Source organism: Sphaeramia orbicularis, chromosome 14 (genome assembly GCF_902148855.1).
Source record: "Sphaeramia orbicularis chromosome 14, fSphaOr1.1, whole genome shotgun sequence".
Taxonomy (NCBI): Eukaryota; Metazoa; Chordata; class Actinopteri; order Kurtiformes; family Apogonidae; genus Sphaeramia; species Sphaeramia orbicularis.
This window is the reverse complement of record NC_043970.1, coordinates 17,979,405-18,000,503: the sequence shown is the minus strand read 5'-3', so window position 1 is coordinate 18,000,503 and position 21,099 is coordinate 17,979,405. Positions and strand designations below refer to the sequence as shown.

Here is a 21,099-nt window from a genome sequence, read left to right as displayed (position 1 = left end):
TTGTTCAGTCCTTTGGCAAAGTTAAAAAAAATGTGTTAAGTTTAAAATTGTTTAGGAATATTCAATTAAGATGGTAGAAATGTTTTTGTTGTTGATTTTTTTTTGTTCTTTCTTTATGGTGTGAATGCTCGATGCTGTACACATTCAATTGAATGTAAGCAGTGTATCAGGTGACAAGGATAGGCAAAAAAATAGGCCTTTGCTTCTAGCCTATTCCTTTTTTGGTTTTTGTGTTTATTATAATTATTGTACTAAGTGCAATGATTGATGTACAAACCAAAATAAATTCATTCATTCATTCATTCATAGAAGAGACACAAATATCTAATATCTGAAATACACTGCATACAAAAGACTAACAGTACAAAGTGTCATTGTGGCTACCTTCAAAATAAACTTTTTGTCAAAAACATTTTGGTAGATCCTCAGTGACCTTGTTCGTGTGTATTGGTGTTTTCACTTGAACAGACATTCAAGTGATTACCTCAGGTCTGTTTCTCCATGAGACAAAACGAGCGAGTAAGCTGAATATACACCATAGTGCTTCTAAAGGCTCTGATATGAATGAGACGCATTTATTATTACATCATATTTCAAAACACTTCATCTAACCGGAGCTGCATACGGCATTTCTCATTTCATTTTAAAGACTTATTGGAGCATTCACTGAAGACAAAGCTGATTTATTATGTGCATAATATCACATACACTCCAAAACTGTAAACAGATTTGAATTCATTTGTTGGTGACACTGTGAATGAGTTCTACAAAGATATAATCGGGAGGCCATTTATCCCTTGTAGTGGTAATATACCTCAGTAAAATGACGAAAACAATATTAGCATTGCCTGAAGCTGCAGAGAGAAAACAATTTTGAGATACCGTCTCAGTTTTGGGGTGTTGTTTGCTGTGTGAGAGGAAAAGATTGACGGTTTTCAATTAATTATAGACAGGAAGCATCTGCTAAAATATATATTAGGAGGTATAAGGCAGTTGAATCATACACAAGGATTTTCTTGTTATATGAGTTATCCGCCTATACAACATATCACTATGCGTATCACTGTCAGATCAACTATTCTGCTACCACAAAGCTTTGTCACTCATATCAATTCAATTTCCAGCATAACTAAAGAACTCTAGTGCAGTGTCACTGGAGCATTCAGAAGGAAACAGATCATGAATAAACAAGTATTGTGAAGGCAAAGTGATTAGTGCAGAAAAAATGCAGTGTGCACAGAGATAAAGACAATAATCAGTACAGAAAATGACAATATCCAATCAGTTACTGTAATTAATAGTGACTGGTGTTTCCTTTAACTTAATCTGTTTCCCATTAGTTGAACTGAAAACAATGGGGTCCCGTCATTATGTGCAGGTGGTGGAATGTGCAGGGTTTAAATGCAGTTAATTAGGCTGAAATAAGTTCTTATCAGCACCACACAGTATGAAGGTGCAGCCTGTGTTACAAGAATGCAAGTGGAGGCATAAAGACGGTGTAAATGTGGCTCTAAAGGTGAGGAAAAGTTGGAGGTTTGTGCATTTATTCTAATTTGAAACGGTCATAAACACTGCTGTTCGAATAATACAGTTATCATAGCTGAATTGGCACTTTAGAGTTCAGATTCACAAAATGAGCTGCTGACAATGCTTCGCATAGTTGGGTAAAAATGGAACAACAGATTTTAAAAATTGTTCATGTAATGTAGCATTTTTCTAAATAGACACCACTCCTTGCTGACCCAACACTTATCTAATATTTACAAGCCAGTGCAGTAATGTAATGGGTAACAGTGAAAAGAAGAGCAAAAAGAGGAGTCGCTGTGTCTACACTCACTTATATTCCTTATTCTTACTTTTATATGAAATCTTGCTAGTAGTCAATCTAAAGTGAGTTAATCCATTTTGTGCACAGACTCTTATGGCTTAAGAAAATCCAACTTCAAGGACTGATGTCTTTCATGATAAAGTACACAGCCTGGACAAAAAAAAAAAAAAAAAAAAATCCCACCCACTGGTTAATTACTGCTGTGATTAATATGTTTTATTATCTTTCAGCCGGTAACAAATTATTTATTTAAATCTTAAAGACCTATAAGTTCTATTGAGGTGACTGTCCTGAGTGATTTATCATCAATTACTATAATATAATCCTCCGTGTGAAAAGCAGGTTTCATTTTATATTCTATGATCATTCAAATGTTCATAAAAGCTCAGAGTAGTTTGAAGGTTCTTATATCAAACCAAAGAACACTGCAGCAAAGGTGACTTATGACTTTCAGAAAAGTATATCATGAACTGGATAGAAAAACAAGCTTCTACAACCACTGCTATTGTCAAAGTAGAAAAAAGAGGCATATGAGGTGATTACCCATTATGCCTTGTGCCTACAGTATATGGCACTTTAACACTGAGTACCCGAGTCCGTATCAGACAATGTTTGGACAGCACAAAGTCGGCTTAATTTTATCAGTATGAATGCAAACGTTCCGTGCTCGAGTACCGTACCCGAGTACAGTTAAAAAGGTAGTCCTGGGTACGGACTAGAGCCCAATTAATCGGGCGATTATAGTGTATCACCAATTAATCAACATCGGCCAATATGTAGCCGATGTAGCCGATATATTAACCTTTTTGCTGCGCGGAGATTCTGTCGCTTGCTGCTCCTGTGTGTGTGTGTGTGTGTGTGTGCTGCCCAGAGAATAAGAGGAATTTTAAAGCGAGTTAGTTTCACTTTCACTCCTGCTCAGACAATGACGCTATCACCCCCACACACACAATCACGGAGCTCCACCCCCCCACCCCTGCTCGCTCTGACAAAGATGGACTGCTTACCCCCCCCACCCACCCCCCCTTCAAAAATCACTGACCCCCCCCCTCGTTTTATGAAGTATTCACCCCCACACACACACCCATGTCCGTGCACTTCCTGTCTACCTCACAGTTTCATTCTGCCAGCAGGCCTGGGTGTTAATAGTGTAGGGGAGACTGGGGACAGTTGTAACATGGGTCAGTTTAACTCTTGCTATTGCTCCAATCAGGAACAACTTAGGACTCACCTAATTCACTCTGCACATGCTCAGTTTAGTCCTTAGTCCACATAAGAAGTTGCAGTGCTGTGAGGCAAACACATCAAAATTTGTGAGTGAAAACATAATTGTGTGGTAAGTCATATTTTTTGCTCTAATTATTTTTGTGATTGCATAGTTTGCATTTGAAAGTTGTGTAAATTATATTTGTGAGATAAACGAAGATTGTATGCAACTGTTAATCCACCTGTCCACATTATCTAATATAAGATTATTATATCCTGTGTAGATCAGTGTTCTTATTTCATATATCGGCCAATATATTGGTTATCAGCCAATATCGGATATCGGCATCAGCCCCCAAAAATCGCATATCGGTCGGGCTCTAGTATGGACCTGCGTGGACTCCAGTATGGTACGTTGCCGTGTGAAACCAATCCATGCCCCAAGACTAAAAGTGACCAAAATCAAACACTCCAACAACGGAACTAATCACCATGAGACCATAGACGGTGCTCCTGTTCTCTCCTGAAAAGCCACGTAGCATGGGTTCGCCTTATCAACCAAACAACTCAGTGATATATCAGGACAACGAAGGTCGCATCTTTTTCACTTTGCCTCAAACAGGCTAACAGACAGACAAGTATTGCTGCCATTGTAGACGAATGAACAGAACAGTAGATGACGTTAGGGGTTTTCTTCTTCTGACTTCCACTGTTTATTGGATAGAGACAGAATATCCTTCCACACCGCCATCTACGTTTCAGCCCTGTAACACCCACATCGTATTCGGGCGCGGGCCACCGTACATGCTTGTGAACGCAACATCTGCAGGAAAGGTGTGAAGTATGGTACGGACTTGAGTACGCTGTGTGAAAAACGGCCTAAGTCTGTGGGGGCAGTGTTATGATCTGGGGCTGCTTTAGTTGGTCATGGTCTACGAAGCAATGAGCATACAAAATAGAGAGGAGTCGGTTGTATTTTCATCTACAACTCTGTACAGCACTTCTGGCACTTAGAATGTGTTTCAGAAAGTTGTTGGCTGATGTGCCCTTGAGCAAGGCAATTAACCCCCCATTTGCTCCCTGGGTACTTGGTAAGCCCACTGCTCCTCATCTGCAGTGTGTTGTGTGTTCCTGCATGTTCTAGTGATGGGCTATATGTAGGTCATTTTGGTGTGTGTGCATGTCCACGTATGTGATCTATACAGGGTGGGGAAGCAAAATTTACAATATTTTGAGGCAGGGATTGAAAGACAGTGTAGGACCAATTAGTTTATTGAAAGTCATTAGAATTTATTTGCCACAAGAAATGACATAATAGAAAATGTTTTATTCTATGTGTCCTCCTTCTTTCTCAATAACCTGCCTTCACATGCTTCCTGAAACTTGCGCACAGTGTCCTCAAATATTCGGGTGACGACTTCTCCCATTCTCTTTATAGTACTTCCAGACTTTTCTCGTAATAGTTTTGCTCATAGTCATTCTCTTCTTTCCAGTATAAACAGTCTTTTATGGACACTCCAACTATGTTTTGAAATCTCCTTTGGTGGTGACAAGTGCATTCAGCAAATCACACACTCTTTGACGTTTGCTTTCCTGATTACTCATATGGGCAAAAGTTTCTGAAAAGGTAATGGATAATAGTGTTTAGGTATGATTATGACATCAATATATGTTTGGTTTCAAAACAATTGACGTAGTGCCTGCTTGAGAAAAAACAACTAAATGTTCATTGTAAATTTTGCTTCCCAAACCTGTATACTGACAAAATAAAGAATCTTAATCTTAATCTTCAGATGTGCTATATAAACAAACTTGACCTTGACAATTAATGTTAAATGATGCAGTGAATGTGTGTCATATATAATAAAACCCCAAAAAGAGCATGATGCTGGTATTCAGAATATTTCTTGTGTACCACAGTAAGTTTAGCCATTAGTAGTATGTGCAATGTCTTGGCCATTAGGTACCAAAATATTGTCAGTCTGGTGACAACATGTTACTCTGCCTAGCCATTTCAGCCTTTACCGTTAAGGAGGTCTTACTTGCACAGGTCAGGTGACAGGATTTGTCACAAAGGGCTTTACAATAACACATGTCTTAATAATTCTGTGAACCACAGACCTAACCTTCACTGACATCTACAAATATAAATCCAAACCCCTCTTTCCCTACTGTACAATTTTACATTCAAAATCTGCAGTAATTTTAATTTTATGGCAGTGTACATGAACTCAGAGATAGCACATGTGAAATACATTTCCATCTCATTAGCACCATTTTCTAATAATGAGATGATACAAAGCATGTGGTATTGTAACTTCAGCAGTATTGGGTATAAGAATGGATGCAAACAACATACAGAAAACCACTCAGCAGCCTGCTCCAATCCCTTTGTGATTCAGAGTTTATTGTTTCTTTGCTTCAAATGGGGCGTATAAAGGAAAACAATTCAAAGTCACCAACTAGCAAACATTTCATGATCTGTTTTTTTTTCAGTGATTTGGCAGATAAAAGGAAACAAGTGGTGAGATTAAATATTCAAGAAACATCATCGTGTAGAGGCATATGTTTTATTGATTGAGAACAAAGAACAATGGAGCCTCAGGTTTTGACTTTAAAAGCATTCGTGAGAGCAGTGCACTTTTACTGAGGAACTGCAGCGAACAAGGAAAGTGACACAGTCCTCTCTCAGAGCTATTTTCTGCTACGCTACAAAGGCTAAGGTTAACACTCTACTCAAGAGGCTAATGGAATGCACTGGTGCTCTCCCACTTAGGAAGCATGTACGGGTAGCGCTCACTGTCTGGGAGAATATTATAGCATGGTTTGAAAAATGAATAGTGGGGAAAGGAGAATGTTTGTTTAGGGATCAAACAGCCTACAACGGAATAGTGGGATGACAAACAGCTTTGCTGATGTAGACGTGGGTTAGTGGATGTCGTGAATGTCAGAATTGAGCATTGTTCTCTAATGGACCTTACGATGGAAGAAGTCTATGCTTTTGTTTTCAGGACCATTAAACGGGCCAGTAGACTACCTGAGTGGTTTCACAGCAGACTGTAAAGATACTAATGGATAACTTGTGTGGGGAAAAATGCTTTGGAGAAATGTCATTGAGTGAACGGAGCTGCTTGGTCTCCATTGAGTTCAGGCTGGAGTTCTAATGTAATCAGTTAAAGCTGCTACAACTTTGGCAACACTTCATTTTTACAATTGGAGAGGTTCCTCGAGGAGTCTAAACCACTTCAAAAAGAATAGAACAACACAGAACAGCTCCTTCTTGGCCCCGATAAAATAATGCTACTGTGTATTGTGCAAAACAGGGATGTAATGTTTCAACATTTGTGATAAAAATATAAAGACCAAACAATGTGTATATACATGTACTGTATATCCAAGTTCTAATGTTTAACCATGTGTGGCAATTTCCGTCACATATCATATTCTTACATAACTAATGATGATGGTTATGGTTAGAGTTAGGCATTAAAGCACTTGTTTGGTTAGAAAATACATGTAAATCAGGAAGGATTTAATATCGACTAAGATTTTGCAATAAATAATAAAAAAAAACTAAATTGCTTCTCTTGTGTACTCCTAAATGTATAGCTGTTAGGATGTGTACTGTGGTCTGTTATGACTAAATTCTGGCTTTTGTTGATCCAACATTCACCTCAACCACCTACCTAATAATGAAAACCACATGCACTGAAAAATATTGACATTGTTGTTCAAAAACATAGAGATGATAATGATGAAATAAAACCAAAGGAAATATTTTAATAGCAACTGGGCTAGTAATATAACTGTAGGCAAGTTCAGCTGTCATGAATGTTTGCCAGAGGACCCTGCATAATAATGCCTAATATTATGCAGGGTTAGGGTTAAGGTAAGTGCATTTGCAAAGCAATTAAGTGAAACTTATTTGGACATTTTTAAATAGAGGGTGTAGAGAGAGATTATAGTCTTCAATCTAAGATCTTAATGAAAGTATACAGTATTAGTCATGTGTTCTATCTTATTTTGTGACCACTATTACAAATGAGTGACAGTCTCAAACCACATCCAATAATCAGTTAGTTGTTAAAATGAGTAGAAAGTTTATAGTCCTCACACTAATGCACCAATAACAGTGTTAGGTATTAGTAATGGCTATCATCATATTTCTGGTATTGTGACAATCAAGTGTGAAAAGCAGTCTGTTTCAGCTTTACTGACTTAAAAGTACATATGTTGTGATATGTTATGTTATGTTTAGTCTAATTTCAGTGGAATTCTATTATATTTATCCATCCATCCTTTCTCCAAACTGCTCGGTCCATTGGAGAATTGGTCATGAGAAGAGGGAGAATAGAGACACTGAGACCTCCCAGCTAAAGCACCCTCCCTCAGCTCTCCCTGGGGATCTCCAGCCCTGACCAGGCCAGTTGGGAGAAAATAATCCTTCCAGCAATCCTGGATTGGCCTTGGGGCCTTTGGCAGTTGACTGTGCTTGGTAAACCTCCAAAGGGAGGCGCCCGGGGCATCCCTGCTGGGTGCCTAAACCACCTCAACTGGCTCATCTCAATGTAGTGGATTGATTCAGTGCATCTTTCTGATTTACAAACTCCTCAACCGTTTTGAAATTAGTAATATTTTAGTCATACGTTTATTTATTTATATTTGCATTAACAGTCATTATTTATTAATAAATTCAGTGTGTGAAGGCCATGTATCATTCAATAATACAGCATCAAAAATCACACAGAGAATTCGGCCTTGTCTTTTCTTTTCTTTTAAAATGAAAATGTTTAGAAGTTTATAGATCAGTGTTTTTCAGCCTTGGGGTCGGGACCCCACGTGGGGTCGCCTGGAATTCAAATGGGGTCGCCTGAATTTCTAGCAATTGATCAAATAAAAAAAAAACTTACTGATAAAAAACATATGGGTGAGTTGAGAGAGACAGTCACAATCCATAAAAGACATGACAAACTGTGAAGCTGAAACTGAAGCACTGTGGTACTGTTTATCTGTCAATGTTCATTGTGGTCGGTTTCAGATGCTGCAGCTCTTTCATAATTCATAGTTTGAGTTCTTGTTGTTCAGTATTAATTGTCAGCCTTGTAAATCCAAGCTGGACTGACTGTACATATCCTGACCAAGGAAAATCAAATTCTCACTTTGTGCAGTAATCTACACCTGGATTTTCTGCCTCCGTCCATAATAATATACATTATGTACAATAAATGTCATCTAAAATTAACGATTATGTGCAACATAGTATAGCAAACTATTACATGATCAAAAACAAATAAATTTGAGTCAAAAAAGTCTCTATTTTGAATGTCTGGGGTCCGCCAGAAATTTTGTGATGTTAAAATTGGTTCACGAGCCAAAAAAGGTTGGGAACCACAGTTATAGATATCCCATGTGCTGACTTAAAACATAGACAGTCATAACAGTAAATCCAATAGAGTTTTACTTTGGCTCTGGGGTATTTTGTTTATAACCACTACTGTTCCACACAGTAACAACAAAAAGAGGCTGATCTTACCATTATAGCTGCACATGCAAACAAAGTCACTGTAGATAATGTCCATTCACTAATACTTAGAACATTTGGAAGCTAATAATTAGGCTACATTTTATTCATACATTGAGATTACACAACATCGCATATTATAAATTAAAACATCAAGTCAACAATGTTTAAGTAAAAGGAGCTTAAGATTAAGGATGATACATGGAACAAGGCTATAAGTAATGTTTTATTAATGATGGTGATATGTTTATGTTTTTTTAACGCAGACCTCATTACTGAAGCTGAATAAAATATCCCCATGAGTGTGATTAATGTGTGATAAAAGTGACCGAATGTGATGGGTGAATATTCTGTCCATTCCTTTATTGTATACTGTTATGCTTGTGCAGTTACACATTTTAAATGGAAGCATCATATCCACTCCACAACGCTGCCTCAGCCCTGCATACATACTTAACCATCTGCCACCGCTTGCAAATAGATGTTTCTTTGTAGTGAAGAATCAAATGCTTTCTTATGGTAGTTTTTTTATTTTTTTTTATTTTATTTTTTTTTTTATACAGCTTCATGTCATGTACTAACTATACCTTGCTCACTGCAAGTCAAGTTGTTGCACTTGACTCTTGTCTTGAAAATAACGTTGTATTTATTTCTTTGTATGAGTGTTGTTTGTGGAAGTATCAAAGCTAAACACATCTAAGACAACTTGATTCAAGCACTAAGGCAAAAATGTCACCACAGTCTTTTATCTGGGCTTTGTAGAATATAATAAATTATGATATCTCAGACTAAGATGACAGCACTCTGCCAACACAGATGCATTGTTGTGGACGCCAGTTCTGAAAAAAAAAAAAAAAAAAAAAAAAAAAAAAAGTCAAGGCCAGTGTTCTCAGAAATGTGTCCAGGTTGCCAGTGTGTGCTTCTATTCCAGATATGAAGCCTCTCCTCTGTGCTGCATTCAAAGGTGTTAAAATAAACACTGTTTGCAATTTTGTCAAAAGGATTACTCATCCGGTGGAGTGTTTTATCACAACTCTTTCCTCTGTCATGGTGATAAAACATGGGTAGGGGAGATTAGCGATGGCAGTGTTACTCTGCCCTCAGTCATCTACTATGGCTGCCGAGGGGAACAGGGAGTAGGAAGATGGCCGAACACAACAAGCACAACCAAGAACCGGGTCGGCTGTTGGAGTGAAAAAAGTAAAGACCCTTTTTTGCAGACTTCTGTTTATTGTACTGCAAAATGCTAAAAAGAAAGTGAACACTACACTTACTATATTATTTTTTTTACCCATGTGGCTCTGTCTGTGTTATGTTAAGCTTCTTGCATCAGGTGAAGTAAGGATGCACAAATTGGCTCGTCTTGCGCCTCTCAGCTTTCGTAACTCTGCAGTTGATGATTGGCTCACTGGTTGTGACCACAGCCCTACATCAATTTGTCTTCTGCCAGAACTCTCATAGCTTCTTTTTTTTTTTTTTTTTTTTTTTTTTATTTTTTTTTTTTTTTAGACAAAGAGACGTAGAAAAACAACACTAACCCATGTGCAGTGATGAGTTTTAAGGACAGACTTCATGGCAGCTGCAACAGTGTCACATGTAGAGTCTTCTGCTTTTGGTATCTTGAGAGTTGCTTCCATATTTGTTTGCCACAGACTTTCCACAGCTTTTTATAAATTGATGGTTGACAAAGTGTGCACATACTGTAGCTGCAGGACAGGCCTGTTCAGAGTGAATGCTGTATCCTGACCGTCTATCTTTGCAACCCACTGGTCCAGAGGGTTTGTGTGTGTTTCAAGCATCTTCGTTTCTAACACATCTTACATCATCCTTTCATTTAATAACCAAACAGTAGATTTTATTCATGAACTCCCAGATAGGAATATATGACAATCTGTGTACAGGCCACACAGTCTGCTGACCTCCTATGAATGTTGTTCTTGTTCAATATGGTGCACTTTTATCGCATTACAGTAATCTCTGCCATATCAAGGAAAATAAACATTTGTAAAGCTTGTGTTAAAACATTCACTGAGAGCACATGTGCAGTGGAGCTAAACATGTTTTGACAATGAAAAGTTTCTCTACGCATCACTTTGGGATTTGTCTTTATATCTGTTCAACGGTGTGATAATTTTGTTCTAGAGATCACTTGCACATGCATGCTAACAGTGCAGATGTGTGTCTGATATAGGGCTGAACGATATTGGAAAAAACTGACATTGCGATTTTTTTATACCTGCAAATCTTTTGCGATATGAAAAAATACTCAGGAGGATATAATAGCTGTGTGGCGCCAACGTAAATGGTCAAACACATTAGTTGCCTTACCTCTCATTGTGGCAACAGGTGCACGATCAACACAGAACACATTTCAACATCATCCTTCTTGTAGTCAAAATAATTCCAGATAACTGATGTTGCTTTTTTTTTGGCACCAAGTCTTTGTTTTTGGTGATTTTCTCTTGTTTGTTGCTCATTTTTTAATGTCATTGCCTGCAACTTACTCTATGTGCAGGGGCGTGGTCTGCTTCGGCAAACTGATTAAGAACGATTGTGATTGGTGGATTGCTGTGTGTGCAGTGTGTTAGGCACCCAGGTTGAAATAAAATGAGAACACGTTGAGTTCATTTTCCTCCTACATTGCAGAATCTGCAATGTGACTATTGCGCAAACGTACATCGTGATGACGATGCTCAAACAATATACTATGCAGCTCTAGTCTGATGTCAGCTCTTTGCTAAGCTTGGGTTTGTGTGTAGAGGTTCCCTAAATCACCTCTGTTTTAGTCTAGAGAAGTACTCATCAAAACACATATCATAGAAATTACATTGATATGCTACCAATCTTTAATTGCAAGTATTTTTTCGTTACCCTTCAGACTGAAGGTGAGGAGGGTATTGTAACCATGTAATGTGCTAAAATGCATTAGAATATCAGAACTGCTGGCTAAATCAATTGATATATATATATATATATATATATATATAATATATATATATATATATATATATATATACATATATATTGCATGTGACAATATCTAGATAAGACAGAAATCTGTGCTTTTATGTCAGAGTATGTATACTTCAGTTTAACTTTGTGTAACATCATTCCTTAGTGGGGAAAATGTTGCACTTTATTACAAAAAGTACTGTAATAGATTTTGTAATTTGTAGCATAATTTCTATGTGACAGAATGCATGAAAAGTCACAAATACACATGTGAAATGCTGATATAATATTACAGGAGGCGGTTTAAGGCCTCAACGAATTAACCTCTTGGTCCAGAGTGAAAAAAAACATGACAGCTATTAAAATGATTGCTATGACAGAACATACAAAGAGTCACCCAGATGTAAATCACCAACTGCACAAATATAACACCACCATATAAAATCAGCTAACATGGGCTGCATTCACAATAGTTTTGGTCAGGAGTAGAATTAACTGAAATTTTGCAGGCAGCAGTTTAATGTGCTGTCAGACTGTACTGCAAATACTCACAGGTGTTATGTGACCCACATTGACGGAGTAAACATATTCACTGAAAATTCAAGTATCACATTGCCTGAAGCAGCAATTATTTCTGTAGACACAGGGCTGTTACATTTAGGAAAACCATCAGGAACAAGTTATCAGGCTGTCCAAAGTAACAGATTTCACTAATTGTAGATTACTGTCATACATACAGTATTGACCTGTTTGACAGACTGTTTTGTCAACAATGGGGGGGGGGGGGGAATTAATGGACTACCTCCCAAAATATACATATATATATATATTTTCTCCCAGATCAATTAGCCGCTGCAGCTGCAGACAGAAAACAGGCTTCTGAGAGTGTACCAGTGGGCAAGTGAGAGATACTCGGCACAAGGTCAGAGTGCAGACGCCTCAGTAGTTTGCAAACATAATTGTGCTCCGTTATGAAACATAGCTGTGCTTCTTCATCTGCACGGTCATGGGAAGATTATCCTCTGCCGTCTGCTCTGCCCATTAAATGAAAACTGTAACAGCCGACAAGATAGCAGCAGTGTGAGACTGACTGACCTGAAATGGTTGATGAACTAGCCTGTGTTGAACTAACTACTGACCCACCCATTCACCCACCATTCCTCTGTCCACTCATAGACTTTATGTACTTTGGATATAATCAACTTCTGTCTGTGTGTTTGATGGGTGTAACTAGGCAGTTAGCTGCGATGTGAATATTGAAACTAGATGCTTATCAATGTACAGACTCATCCTGTTCTTAAGATCTTTTAGCTTAGTTTTGTAAACTGGTTTATTTATTTTTTTTTGTCTTCTCTGTGCAACACCTTGAATCTAGCCAGACCAGCCATCTGGTTTTCTTGGTATATTCAATACTACAGTAGAACAGTCTGGAATTGGGCCAGTTGCTGTGAAATATGCACAATCTATTCTATACTGAACCAATCACAAGTCTTGGGGGCGGGTGTTTCACAATGCGCAATACGCACAAACTTTTTTTTATTTGTGAGTCAAAGTCAGTTCCAAGTCTGCAAATGTCTTTACAACAGTTGTCGGTTGTTTACTTGATTCATAAATAAGGATTGAATTACAGATTACACCCTGTATTCTTAAGTTTCTCTGACAAAAGCGTCATGTCCATCTTATCTGTGATTGGTTTACTCAGCGCTGTGCTGTTAGTCCCACCTTCATATTTGGATTCAAGCCCCGCGATTCCAGACAGATTTCTCATTGCAATAGAGGAATGGCTGGCGAAGCTACCTTGAATCTGTCTTTGCCTATGAAACACTTACCCAAGTGCAACTTTAATGGCAACATGAAGAAATGTGTTTAAAGTAGGAATGTAACAATTAGAGATTTTGGCACTACAATTATTGTCAGAGAAATAATCGCAGTTTCACGACAACTACAATTATTTTGCGGGAGGGTGTATACGTGGGGGTGCGGCATGGACCGCGCCCCCACGAAAGTGAAACTAAAACTTAACATGCGTAACTAATTCCTCTACGCCTCCCTCTGTTGTGAAGCATCAGACTATTTTATGCAGTTTGCCTTGTGATCAGACTGTATTTACTGCATCAATTCACCAGTTCACCCTCCTGAAGCTTGTATGACAGTCTGAATTGCTGGAGAAGAATGGCCTTACTCTACCAAAGCTATGTAGGCAGATGGTTGTGAATGGGTTGGACAATAGTAGGCTGAAGCTGCGTAGATGACAGTAGCGAATGCAAACTGTATGGAAACAAAAGTGAGCCCGAATCGAAAATATATTTACAGTCTGAATTTCTGAACTGTCAGTCTCAGACAGATGGTCGATTGCTTGTTCTTTCTCTGTCATTTTCACTCGTGGAATGTTGAGTACAGTGCTTCTGTAATGTTGCTTTCGTTGCGTGCAGGTAGTGCATATTGGAGTGTCTATGGTTCCGCTCTAAACCCTTAGGAGTCTGAGCCTATTTTAGCCATTTTTGAGTACTTTTGATTTTGCCTTTATATACTATATAAAGAAATGTTTATTATACCCATGTTTGCTGTCTTTTTTTTTTTTTTTTTCAGCACAACTTCATCTATCTCATCTGCCTATTATTTTTTCACTTTAACCTACTATATCAACACAAAAGGCCAAAAAACACACAAAACATATAAAATCCAATTCGAAAAATGCATTTAATTTATTGCATAAATAACACAAAGATGCTTAACGAACCTTTTCAAAGATTTTAAAAATGAATATTTGTTCCAAATGTAAGGTACATAAAATCAAAATTGTAATAAATTAAAACTATCCTCAAATATTTGACATAAAAGCATATCTTTACATAGATGTTTTCTCCCGTTTTCTCACCCCAGTTTCCGCATCTGGTTCAGATGGGGGTCATTCTCACCCTTACCTGTAATGCTAATACAGTCTGTGAATTACAATCCACAGATTAGGCCAGTTTTTTCCATGTTGAAAAGGGACAAAAAAATGACAAAGATATAGTCAGAAATATAATGTTTGCTTTATATCACTATAATAAAACTATATCGCTTGTTTACTCCAGTTTCAAAACGTCATATCTCCAGTTCTATTTGCTCTATCAACATCAAATATAAAGTGGGAGAGTGTTTCAAGTCTGCACTTTCAAATGCAATTGTCCTCAGTGGTCTATGTGATCGACTTCCGATGCTACGGCATGTTGAATATGTCATGTGATTCAGTCACAGAGCCGTGACCGTGGACACCTAAGGGTTAATCTACTGTACTTATGAGATGGTTTTTGGCAGCCTTGACGATTAATTAACCGTGATGTTTAAAATCGCAATTAATTGTAACACTGACATCATTACAACCCTAGTTTAAAGCAAATCATTAATCCGTGTAATTTGGATTTGAATGTAAATCTAGACTCATATGTGGACAATACATCATACACTGAATTATATACACTTTAATGTGTCGAGGAAACAAGAAAATACAATGCAACAGTACAACTTCATTTGTCTTTAACTTCAGTAAATGCCTTTAAGCCTCTGTGTGCTTCATCCACTGCAGGGACTAATTGTATTTTTTTCCAGGTTCTGACACCTTTACAGATCCTTTTAATTGGAAAACTTTCCTCTGTCCATAGTGCCATCCACCACCGACATCACAATTACAATCCTTCACCCTTCTCAGTTTAACAGCTGCTGGACTTTCTAGAGTAGGAAAAAAAAAAGTTAATTTGTCACTGTCTTTTACAGCTTTATCTCCATATTGATTCCTTTGTAGGACAGAAACATAGTCGCTGCCGTGATATGTCCGAGACGGCAGAATAAAGCCGTCAATTCTCTGACATTAACACCTGCTGAACGAAACCGCATAACAGTATCCATAGTGCTCCAGGTGGGACAGGTACAGACGGTACAGCTGGAGGTGTCTACTCCAGTCTGTCCTCACGTCAACATGACAGAGGCTCTCACCGCTCCTGCCTGTACGCCGAACAGATGGGAACAAAAGAGGTAGCTGTTTGTTGGAATTACAGAGGAGCTCTCACTGATAATCTCCCAGGATGAAGAAGTTGGAGGCAGGGCAGGAGGAGGAGGACGGGAGCATCAATAATTTATGAAAACAGCATCAAACGGGCATAGAAGTGAAATTTGGAATGACTGTGAGCATTTGCAGTCTGTGTTGCGCCTTTAGATCTTACAACATCGCCCGAATTCTAAATTTAATCAGAGGAACCATATACTTCCAGAAGTGTGTAATCATTGTACCGTTACAATCTCATCAATAATTACCATGAGGTATGTCACCAGTGGAAATCGCACTGCCGGTTCAGTGAGATACAAATGACTGCTGCTCTGATCTCTTTAACAAAGAGGTCTGTTGTTCATTTATTAAATACACCAGGTGCAACAGTAGATAGTAGAGGAGCCTCTGTTCACACACTACCACACGAACATATACCCCACATTACCTGGGGAGGATGAATGGGACGATGCAAATGTCAAAATCAGTAGCACTCGACATTAATAGACTTGACCGTGGTAGCTCCCCAGTGGACTATCATAGCAGTAGTAATCATAAATATGTTTTCATTAGTGTATTGCATTGTTGTGTTTACATTAGAATGAACTGTTTATATCTACAGTGGGAGGGGGATGCTTTTCATGGAATCTGCCATATTTCTACAGTAGCTCCGACTTCTCCAATTTTTCGGCTTTACAGAAGGTGGTATCCATTGTTAAAGTGCACAACTGTTATTTATTTTACTTGAGTATCATCAAGAATTAATGTCCCTTTCATAAAAAGCTCAGAAAGTATAAAGCAACTCTGGCTATAAGAACAGACTTCTGTGCTCTTTGCAGCTTCCATAAATGAGACTGGGAGGATTTTCATTTTGGTTTGGTTGCACATGTACTGTAGGTACAAAATGAGTCCAGACTGAGAGGAAAAAAGGTTGATTCTCAGGTTGGTCAGTGTCCTTTAGCTGCTAACTGTATTCTGGTAGCCTTGGATGTAACATGAATGGCTGTACAGGTGCTACTGAGGTGCTAAACAGTGAATGTTTGTCTGGTCATAGTGTGTTTGACACCTGACGAAGGTTTCAGTGCCTTGAGATTTGCACCTTCATCATCTCAGAGAAGAGGAAAACTATGATGAAAGATGAGAAAAAAATATAAAAAATTAAGGATGATAATCTCAGTGGGAGCGTTGCAACACCAAATGGTAAGAATTCACCATGAAATAACATTTAAATCAACCTGACAGGTGTGTTTTATATTGGCTAAAACTAACAGCCTCAAGCCAAGTCCAGAAATACAGACTTGAGAAAACCACAATCTTCTCAATGCTTACAGATTAGATTATTAATCAGAAGTGAAACAGATAAACACTCCAATGACTCCACCAAAGAAAAGAGAAAATATAATCCACCTGAAAGACCATCAGAAACTAACATCCAAATTGTGAACATAACATACTGCACATTTTTAATAATATAGTGTAAGATTCTGTTTAAAGTTAGTGCCCTATAATTTAGATTAGATTGTCTTTGTGGAAAGTTTATTACACACATATTTATATTTGAAAGTACTCAGATATTATAACTACACAAGGTAATTTGACCTTGAAAAAGTAGGTCAAGGTCACCTGTTTTCAATAGGCTTCTGCTCCACGCTAAGATGCATCCATAGTATAAATTTGGTGCAGATATACAGGGGTTGGACAAAATAATGGAAACACCTTAAAAAATCAACAAAATATAATTTAATATGGTGTAGGTCCGCCTTTTGCGGCAATTACAGCCTCAATTCTCCGAGGTATTGATTCATACAACTTGTGAATTGTTTCCAAAGGAATTTTAAGCCATTCTTCAGTTAGAATACCCTCCAACTCTTTTAGAGACGATGGCGGTGGAAATCGACGTCTTACTTGAATCTCTAAAACTGACCATAAATGCTCAATAATGTTGAGGTCTGGGGACTGTGCCGGCCATACGAGATGCTCAACTTCATTAGAATGTTCCTCATGCCATTCTTTAACAATTCTAGCTGTATGGATTGGGGCATTATCATCTTGAGGTGAAGGTGTTTCCATTATTTGTCCAACCCCTGTATGATGCATTCCTCAGACAATGTGATTGTGTGCGATTGTGTCATTGAATGGCGGACAGATGGACAACAAAATGATTACAATACCCCTTTGGCCAAAAGTTGGCAGAGGAGTAAAAACCATAGGCTAAGTATGGTATATATATATATATATATATATATATATATATATATATATATATATATATATATAGATAGATAGATAGATAGATAGATAGATAGATAGATAGATGTGTGTGTGTACATATATATGTGTTATTGTACTATGTGTTTATGTAAATTATATTATACTTGCTCGTAATAATATAAAGCCAGAAACAAAATTAATTAACAGTAAGTATCAGGCATTAGAGTATAGATACGTTTAGACTAGGAAGCTTATTATTGTTATTAATTATTTAAGGAGAAGGGGTGGGAGTTTATAAATTATGCTTCTTCTCACTCCTTTTCAAATATGTGTTATGTTTAAATGTTTTATTTATTTTTCTTCTGTTTTGGCAATCATATTTGAAATAAATCCATCAATCAATTAAATGAAATTTGGACCTCATAATTTCTCCCACAACTAACATCAGGACTGAAATCTATAAAAAACATATTTGCACAAACACTAAATTACAGCTCATCCCATGTAAAGTCATTCACAGAACACATATCACTCTGTACAAGGAACACAAAATGGGATTAGCTGCCTCAGACATTTGCTCACAGCCTCAAGCTTTCTTTGTAACATTATGATCCTATGTCTTGCCTTTTTTTCCCCAAGTCACTGCCTGGTCCACAATCTCCTCCTTCCCCCTACATTTTGAATTTTTTCTGTTCACATAAAACCCACTATTTTAATGGGACGATGATTACCTAAGTCCCATCGTTCACGAAACACCTGACTTGTGTTGCATCTTTACTTGTATTATATTCAGGAGATTTTATAATCACACATTCTACATATGGATCATACTGAAGTTTATCAAAGTCTGGAGCCTTGTAGATGTTATTATCACTTCATAATCACTTGTGTATTTGTACTGACTGATCCAGATCAAAGCAAACATAGATAAATACAGCAATACAAGATTGGGCGACAGTGGGTTTTTGGCATAACAACAGCAGAAAACCACAAACTTTTAGGGTAGAATATTCTTTTGTGCATTACACAGTGCATGAGTTGACATAATGAATCAATCACCACACCTTAAACTTAACAAAACAGACCATTACATTTGTTTTTATTGGATCTCTCATGTACATACGCTTAAGTGGAGACTGGATGTTCAAGTTCAGTTTTCTTTCAAATTAAGGGTTGGAGTATAAAATTGAGCAAAGTTTGCTGTGGTAGTTCTTCACCATGTCTCTATGCTTTCATTGATATTGTGAATATTCAGACTCAGCTTTATTGTCATTCGATCAATGGTACATGATAGAATAAAATATAGTTATCCAGGTCTCGGTTTTGTAGCATAAAAGCTAAAAGGATAAAATATCAAATAAAATATATAAAGGTAATATGGTAGAATATGTAACTTGTCTGATGGAAATGTAATGGGAAACGACACATACTTGGTTAAGGTACTTTTAGTGGCTTGCAAAAAAAGCTATTACAAGGAACTGGGGAAAGACAGAACCACCAACAAAGGACCGATGGATCGCAATTATTGAAGGAATATATATAATGGAAAAAATAACTCAAACTGCGACTACAAGAAGCACAAATGGACAAAAAATGGAATAAATGGACTGATTACAGAACCTGGAATGGTGGAAGGACTGAATAATGTGAATGTAATATTGTGTAGTGTACCCAAGCAAGGTTTGTTTGTTCGCTTTTTGTTGTTTTTGCTGATTATGTCTTTATAAAGTTTCAGTAAAAACTTTAGTGAAAAAAGGGGTAGAATAAAACTACCATAAAATGTGCAAAGAAAATAAAAACAAAAATAAGATAAAATAACTTCTTATGTACAAATGACCTATTCCTACCAGATACGAACGCAAAAAGAGTATTTGTTTTGGATGAGTCCTCGTCCTCATCCTAGGCTCTACTCTGGTACCATCACTTACTTAAAGGAGTGATATTTTGCTTTTTTAAAGGGAAATATGCATTTTAAAACATTTCCCTGTGGTCTACATAAACTGTAAATGCTCTGCTTGGGTTTGAATTCTTCATTAATTCAACTCCACAGGTCCATCTTCAACCCTATTTCTGAGTAATGACACCAGAAAGGTCGTTTTGAGCGCTGGCCCTTAAAATGCAAATGAGCCACTTTCAAGTCCCACCCCCTCCAGGTGGTTGGCTGTGCTTCTCTGTCCCATTCAGCCACTTGTGTTCATTAACTGACAACTGAACATTTTAGGTAATCGGCTCGAAGTTTGGACATGTTTTCAGTTTTTACTACAACCGCTGCTGCTGATAAACAATTATGGCGTACTCTGAGAAATGTTCGTCGGAAGTCTTGACCTTATATGTGCAAATGCTGTGATGTAATGAATATAAAGATAGTTTTGCAGCACCTGGTGGGTTCAAATTAGGGTCCCCAAATGCACAAATAAATGTACCAAAGACTGATAAAAGTGAGTTTAGCAAAATATGACCCCTTTAAACCATACGAATCCTTCCAAAAGGTGACAATGCTTCTGACATAAATGCTGTACGTATATGTGCAAAGCTCAAAACTTACAGAGGATCAGGTCCTGCCATTTAGGTCCAACACACTGATGTCAGTCACTACACGGTCAGCTATGACAAAATGGTTCATACGACACACTCATCCTACAATAAACCATTAGCTAAACTACCACCAAGAATCACCTTAAGGGTCAAAACACAGTAATGTCCCATCAGAGAGCGAACTTTAATTGATTGCCGTTAGGGATGTAAACAATTAATCGACTCTCGATAAGAATTGGCTTGATTAAATTATTAACTGTCGGTTAATTGCCCTTGTCCACACCTGTCCGAAGGCCGCTGGTTTGTCTGCGCTGCGACACCGCGGCTGGGATAGCCAGTCATCAAACCGGATCATGGCGTTGATGAGTTAGAATGGCTTTATGGACATGGTGGAGCCAAACACAAACAGGCCGGTCTGTTTGTGGGAGCGGTGCACCCCTAAATACAGGGTGGGGAAGCAAAATTTACAATGAATATTTTGTTGTTTTTTCTCAGCAGGCACTACGTCAATTGTTTTGAAACCAAACATATATTGATGTCATAATCATACCGAACACTATTATCCATACCTTTTCAGAAACTTTTGCCCATATGAGTAATCAGGAAAGCAAACGTCAAAGAGTGTGTGATTTGCTGAATGCACTCGTCACACCAAAGGAGATTTCAAAAATAGTTGGAGTGTCCATAAAGACTGTTTATAATGGAAAGAAGAGAATGACTATGAGCAAAACTATTACGAGAAAGTCTGGAAGATACTGTTAAAGAAGAATGGGAGAAGTTGTCACCCGAATATTTGAGGAACACTTGCGCAAGTTTCAGGAA

At 37.7% G+C, this 21,099-nt stretch overlaps 1 protein-coding gene and 1 long non-coding RNA gene across 2 annotated transcripts in view; one reads left to right on the top strand and one right to left on the bottom strand.

Moving 5' to 3' along the window:
- Positions 1–21,099, bottom strand: part of tmem132e (transmembrane protein 132E) — a 735,885-nt gene that overhangs the window by 260,363 nt on the left and 454,423 nt on the right. The window lies entirely within an intron of this gene.
- LOC115433134 (uncharacterized) lies at positions 5,647–19,112 on the top strand. The gene is made up of 3 exons (XR_003937309.1): positions 5,647–5,660; positions 17,950–17,952; positions 18,998–19,112. It is a non-coding gene; the product is annotated as an uncharacterized LOC115433134 (long non-coding RNA).